The sequence below is a fragment of the Strix aluco genome, chromosome 10 (assembly GCF_031877795.1).
Source record: "Strix aluco isolate bStrAlu1 chromosome 10, bStrAlu1.hap1, whole genome shotgun sequence".
NCBI classification, from domain to species: Eukaryota; Metazoa; Chordata; class Aves; order Strigiformes; family Strigidae; genus Strix; species Strix aluco.
This window is the reverse complement of record NC_133940.1, coordinates 9,997,625-10,004,558: the sequence shown is the minus strand read 5'-3', so window position 1 is coordinate 10,004,558 and position 6,934 is coordinate 9,997,625. Positions and strand designations below refer to the sequence as shown.

At 43.3% G+C, this 6,934-nt stretch overlaps 1 long non-coding RNA gene across 1 annotated transcript; it reads right to left on the bottom strand.

The window, feature by feature from the left end:
- Positions 1-3,055: 3,055 nt before the first annotated feature.
- LOC141927863 (uncharacterized) lies at positions 3,056-6,760 on the bottom strand. The gene is made up of 3 exons (XR_012624602.1): positions 6,533-6,760; positions 5,155-5,238; positions 3,056-3,926 (listed from the first exon to the last, which is right to left on the bottom strand). It is a non-coding gene; the product is annotated as an uncharacterized LOC141927863 (long non-coding RNA).
- Positions 6,761-6,934: the final 174 nt, after the last annotated feature.

Sequence of the window (6,934 nt, the reverse complement as noted above, 5' to 3'; positions counted from 1 at the left end):
GCCTCGGCCGCCGGGGGGCGCTGTGGGACGGGGCCCCGCCCCCGGCCCCGCCCCGCCGTGCCCGGGCGGGCGGAGCGGCCGCCGATGCCGCCGTGCCCCGCCGTTTCTGCGCGGCCCGGGGCACCGTGCTCCCCGCGGCCGGGCCGGCGGCGCGGTGCGGTGTGCGCCCAGGCCGCCCGCTGCCACACGTCCCCGCCGCGAGCTGCCGCCGGCCGACCAGCCCCGGCGGGTCCGCGCAAGGGCGGGGAGCCCGGAGCGCTCGCTGCTCCTGCTCGGAGTTCAGTTCACACAGTACTGCGTGGTTTGTATTTCTGTGCCGTGACACGAGAAAAGCCCTCACAGCAGTGACCTGGGGGCGCTCGGCACGCCGCCCTTTGTCTTTAAAACTGAACCTATCTCGGCAGAGCTCAAACGCTTCCCGCGCCCCCAGCCAAACGCGCTGCGCTGCTCCCGGACGAGGGGCGCTGCGCCCGAGGCCTCCGCCTGGTGCTCAAAGCGCGTGAACATCATCAAACAGATTTACGAGGTCAATTAGTTCAGGCTTTGTTGATGCGCTACCAGAGAAAAGGGGGAAAAGCCGTGGGGAGGGGAGAGTAGAAAGTGGAAAGGGGGCGCAGGTGGTGACCAGGCTCTCTGGAGTGAGGAGGTACCGGGGAGTAAGAAGGCAGTAGCAGGGATTTGCTCCAAAACAGGATGTCTGCTCTTTTTCTTGTAATATTAAAAAACCAAGACTAAAACCAACAAATTGAAACTTTAATTAGTCCTTTCAGTACCTTTTTACAGCGCATCCAATAAAACAGTGTAAGAAGATGCCCCTTAGCCCACCTTTGGCAAGAATGCTCTGCTGCTGGTCCAACAGACCATTCCCAAATCAATAAAACAGCTAAAAGACATCTCTAGTTGCCAGGAACTCAACTATTTATGTATCTCCTTGGTGGGAAGAAAGTGGTTAATCACCAGGGAGGGGGAAAAACCTAACTATTTAAAGGAAAAATTCTAAACAAGGATAAATGGGTATAAACATCCTATACATTAACACTGCTTGGAAACAAAGACTTCTAACCATAAAAGGGTGATATTTCTTTTAGGGGTTTGCCTTTTTTGCATGTCTGCACAAGATAAACCTCAGATTAAGATTCTTCCTGAGCACAGGTTTTTCCATCCAGTCTTCTCATTTCCATTACTCATTTTTGGTCAAGTTTTTATGTACTTGTTCTGGCTGATAAAATGAATCAACAGATGACCTCAGCCCTCCACAGCACAATCTAACCCATGGAGAAGTTCAATAAAGTTCAACAAGGCCAAGTGTAAGGTCTTGCACCTGGGAAAACATAATCCAGGATTGCAGCACAGGCTGGGATCTGCCTGGCTGGGGAGCAGCTCTGTGGAAGGGACCTGGGGGTCCTGGTGGGCAACAAGCTCAAGTATGAGTGAACAGGGTGCTGCTGCCACAAAGAAAGTCAATGGGTGCTGGGCTGCATCAGCAAGGGCATCACCAGCAGAGATAAAGAAGTGATTATCCCACTCTACTCAGCGCTTCTCAGGTCACACCTGGAATACTGTGCTCAGTTTTGGTCCCCACTATACAAAAAAGCTGTGGACAGGCTGAGAGGGTCCAGAGAAGGGCCATAAAGACCATCAGGGGACTGGGAGCCTGGCCTGTGAGAAAAGGCTGAGAGAACTGCGTTTGTTCAGCCTTGGGAAGAGAAGGCTTAGGGGAGACCTTATCACTGTGTTCCAGTATTGAAAGGGTGGCTACAAAGCAGGTGGAGACTCCGTTTTCACAAGGAGTCACATGGAAAAGATGAGGGGTAATGCGTACAAGTTACTCCCGGGGAGATTCCACTTGGACACAAGAGGAAAATTTTTCACAATGAGAACAATCAGCCACTGGAAAATCTCCCCAGGGAAGTGGTGGATTCCCCAACACTGGACACTTCTAAGATTCAGCTGGACAGTGCTGGGCCATCTTGTCTAGATCGTGCTTTTGCCAAGAAAGGTTGGGCCAGGTGATCCTTGAGGTCCCTTCCAAGCTGGGATTCTGTGATTCTATGAAGATGGTGGTTGGTGTGAGTTTGTCTGTTGTTATTTTTCCTCCTGTGTAAAGGGGCCTTCCAAAATAAAACCAGCCATTAAAAAAAAGAAATATTTTTTTAAAATGGATGTTACTAGCAGGATCTAAGATTACTAAAAATAAATACTTTAAATTGCACCTTCTTCTCAACATTTCTGCCAGCCCAATCAAGTTTGTATTGTTTATGTCCTACTTAGTTTCCTATATCTCACAAGCTATCACTGCAAAAACAACCAGAACATGCGAATCCTCTGAAGGAACTGATTTCCTTTTGTCTCTTTTGTTGTTCAGACAAAAATATATTTTTATTACAGTTGGAGACTGAATTTCATTGCACATATATTTTATGCAGTCAAGTCCTTTGTAAACTATTCTGAACATAACTTTTATTTCCTAGAAGATTGCTGTGTATTTCTTTATACTTTGTATTGCATAGTTGTAGTTAATAAAGAACAATGTACACTGTCTTTAAAGTAGCTACTAGTTAATTCTTTAATCATTCCTACATTGGCATCATCCTGCATTACTACACACCTTTTAATCAATCATGTCATCTTTGAAATTTGCCTCAGACACCTCTGCAGTGAAAACATCAAGTTCTGGATTGGTTTTGGTGGTGTTGGTTTTGTTTTTAACTCTGCAAATAGTTTTGTCACTATCAATGAGTTTCTTCAAGATACTACAGTTGTGGCTAACATCAGAATCAGGCACAGCACTGAAATCCATCACATGCTGGTTTTATTAGTAAATGTGGTGTTGGAGCTTGCTGTCATTTCCTAAATTAAATTCCATTCTACTCTGACACTGTCTTCCTTGGGCATGTCATTACCTAACAAGAGTATGTTTAAAATCTCACAGGAAACTTGTGAGATCAGGGAGGGAGAATGAACAAAGCTGTCAAAGTGCCCACTTTTCTGCCCATGCTATCCCCACATACGAGTTAGAAAAGCTCTAAATTTAGCGCTGCTCTGAGGTGTTCAGTTGCCACTGCTTCCCGGGACATTTGCTGGAGACTCTGAGAGCACAACATGCTCTTGGTCCATTCCTTCACTGGTGGTGGTGGGAGAAGCTGCTCCAGCAAGCAGCTGGGTTGTCCTTATGACTGACAGTGAAAATTAGCAGATTTGCCTATGATAACCCGGGATGTCTGTGACCAAGCCAGAAATAGAACCTCGCACTCCCACTGCTGTGACTTAATCACAAGCCTGCCTTTCCATACTAAGAGCGATTCACAGTGCCAGCTGGCTTTGTCGGTTGTAAAGCAGACTTCAGAAAAAGGAAGCAACCAGGAAACTTCTTCAATCTCTGTGTCTATAACAAAAAGCTCACGCTAGAATTAGTGCCATTGATAGGCATTCTAAGCATAGCTCAGAAATGTTATAAAACAATTATATTAAGAAGGATTGTGTATTCTGTATAACTTATTATGTAATTTCTGTATAAATTATTTTATTTCCTCTGGCTGGACAGCTTATGTTCTGGAAAACTAACTTTCTTTAGAGCCACAACTTATCTGTTGGACTGAGAACTTTTTTCTTTTTTTTTTCTTTTTTTTTTTTTTTTTAAATGGCCTCTAAGCAAATCACCCACTTATATACAAAGTATTTCTGAGGTAACCTCGTTGTAGATTAAACCCATCATCATACAGGCTGATTAGAAAATCCTGACATGGAAGTTAAATGTGTTAAAAAACCACAAACCAAAACACTACCAGGTACTTTCTAAGGTCAACAAGTTTTCTGTGCAGCCAGCCAGTGGATGGCAGTATTCAACCCGTCGTTCAGTTGTTTCTGCCTAGAAAGTGGTTGTGTAGGTGAGCTGCTTCTCACTCAGTAACCGAACACATCAGCATCTAGAGAAAGAATATTTCAGCAGGTCACAAATCAGTTTCATGACCTGCAATGACAGCCATCTGCAGTAAACAAGGCTGTATTATTGTTATTTCTGAAACAAAACTATGCAATTTTCCTACTGTCCCTTGGAACAGGTCTCGGTGTTCTATTTCAAAATTAAATACAAGATGGAGGTTTGATTTTTCCTACAGACTGTAAAACCTAAGGGCAGGGAAATATATAGTCTCAATATGGAAAGTTACCTAGCTTTTAAATTACTTGAGCAGTATGTAACATCCAGACATAATTTCTGGAATGACGTTACCAAACCACAAGCAGAACCATAGCCAAGATTCTTACTTGCACGTACTTATACACGCTTCATGCCCAAAGCTTCTCCCAACCATCTTCCTCCTCAGCCTGTTCCTGAAGCTCCCAGAGAAAGCTTGTCTATGTGCACTGGTTGTCAGGCTTTAAATCAAACCCATTTGAAATGTAGGAGGTTATGACGTTGCAATCTCTGTGTAATGCTCCCGTGCATTAAAGTTGATTTACTTCAAATCCACTTTAGTTAAATGAGAATAAACCCAGAATCAATAAAAGTTGGCTCTACACAGTCCTTTGCACCAGTTTTGCCTAAACTTGTTTTCAAAGACATCACGTGACTTGTGCAGGCAGGGTTTCACCTTTCCTTGCTGTCCAGTTTTAAGAAGGAAGTTCTTGTAAGAGTAGAGCAAATCTGAGGTCTGCACAATCTAGGTAGGTAACAGATGGGATAAAGCCTAGAAAACTGCAGGTTGCAGAGAAAAGTGTAACTGTTCTGCAAGAGGGAAATGTGGGATAATTATGCCACTCGATCTCTTTCTAATGTCTCAGACGTATCTTTTGCACAAAACAAGATAGCTAATGCTGGCTCAAAATTATATGTGCAAAACAACCCTATTTTCTTGTTGCCTCTAGAAACACCAAATCCACTTCTGAAGCGAGGTGCTCAGTCTCCCATATTTTTTGTAGCAATGATTTCCATTGTTTCATTATTCACTGTGTAAAAGTGAATCAGTTTCTTTATCCACCATGTAAAAGTGAATCATCCTTTTATCGGTTTTGGATGTGGCACTTTTAATTAATATCACATGGCACCTCTTCTCAACATGAGAACATTGCCAGAGTGTTTGCCTTAACATCAGTTTTCCCTGTCTCCTTTGCCAGAAGAGTTACAATTTATGGTTCATTCACAGAGTAACTCACCATACTGCTCCAGCAACATGTGTGATCCTAGTAGGCAGGATATTCCACAACTGCAAAAGACCACAGTTTCTAGTAGTTTGCTCCCTGGAATGCAGAATACAAAATAGATTGTATTTACATGTACTTTGCTTAATTACAGGTAAGAAACTGTTTTTTTTTTTTCTGCAACCAGGGGGCACAATATGAGTTTTTTACTTATTTGTCAGTTAGTACCTCTGGTTGGGTTGGAACACATTGTGCTTAAAAAAGAAGACAGCATTCTTATGCCAGTCACAAGCCTAAGAAAATGAAATCAAAAGCCTCAAAACCACTGTGCTGGCAACAAGAAAATTACAGATATTTGTGGCAGAGTTTAACAGTGTTCAATATAAAAGAAAATTTAAACTCTATTAATTGTCACTTCATTATTACAAAATAATTGCCAATGAAATTAGAAAATGGAAATGTACTTTTTGTATAATTCCTCATAATAGGAAAAAAGAAAATATTAACAGCATTGTCTCCTAAATTAGTAGGAGTATATCTTCCTGTCTCTTATTTCTGTACCTCACTCGCAGATCTTGAAAAAAATAGCTTTGTATGGCTACATTAAACTTTTTATTTACAAGTTAAAGATTAAAGTTTCTGAACTTATTGCATCTTTGGAAAAGCAGCAGGTACGGAGTAGATGAATACAATAACCCTGCAGCTGTAAATTGAGCTCAAATTCCAGTTTGCCTGTTTGGGTAAGGAAGGATAAAGTCACGTAATTTAGAGACAGAATCTTTGAAATGTAACCTTTTGTACCATCAAAACACAATTTTATCTTTTAAGATAAAGAAAAATGCAAACAAATGTCAGTGTATAATAAACTCCTAGAAAACCTTCCTAATGCAAGGAGAACCAACACCTGTGGAGAAGGCAACTAGACCCAGAAAATGGTTGTAGGTAAAGTTAGTATCTTTATTATATCAACTTGTATAGTGAGAAAATGAAGACATGCTTTTTGGCAAAGTTGCAACAGAAACAGACTCTGGCACTAAATATACCTGTAACCATTGTTCTCAGGTTGTGTAACTGCACACATAGCAATTACACCATCTGAGAGAAGTGCTTGGTACACGCCTCTGCCTGCAGCCCTAGGCTTGTGTGCGTCCTACCATCATTAACCGTCGTAGTTACAACTGTACTAGCACAAGGGAAGAAATAAGGTGTCTGTTTTTAAGAAGGAGGACAACGGATATGAATGTACCATGTTTTACAGTTGTGTTTGGAAGATCGCAAGAGACAAAAAAAATCACTGAAAACTGAGGGAGTGTTTGAGTGAATGACTGCCCTAAATTGAATTCCCTTGGAGATCTTAAAGAACAAGCAAGTGCTGGGAAGTGTGGACATTTACCTTCAACAGCGTGCTGGTGAGGCGCTGACACCCTTGGGAGCTGCTCCGCCGCGGGGAGCTGACTGCCATACGGTACTAAGAGACGCCGGCACCACGTTTCCACTGGTTCAACACGTACAAGCTGGTACTAAACCAGGGAAAAGCTGGTACGAATCCTCACATGCACAACGCTCAGACGAAGCAGTGGTGGATGAGCCGCCTTTGCTAAAGGACAAAGAAAAAACATGGTATTGCATCACACCCCTGACTACGCCTTTGCACTGCCTAAGCGCGGCAACTTCTGAGGAAGTAACTCTGTTCGCTTTGAGGGTTTTTTAATACAACGCACACACACGACGGCCACAGGCCTAAGATGCCGGGCAGCTGGCGGGCACCAGCCGAGGGCGGGCATGCAGGATGGCC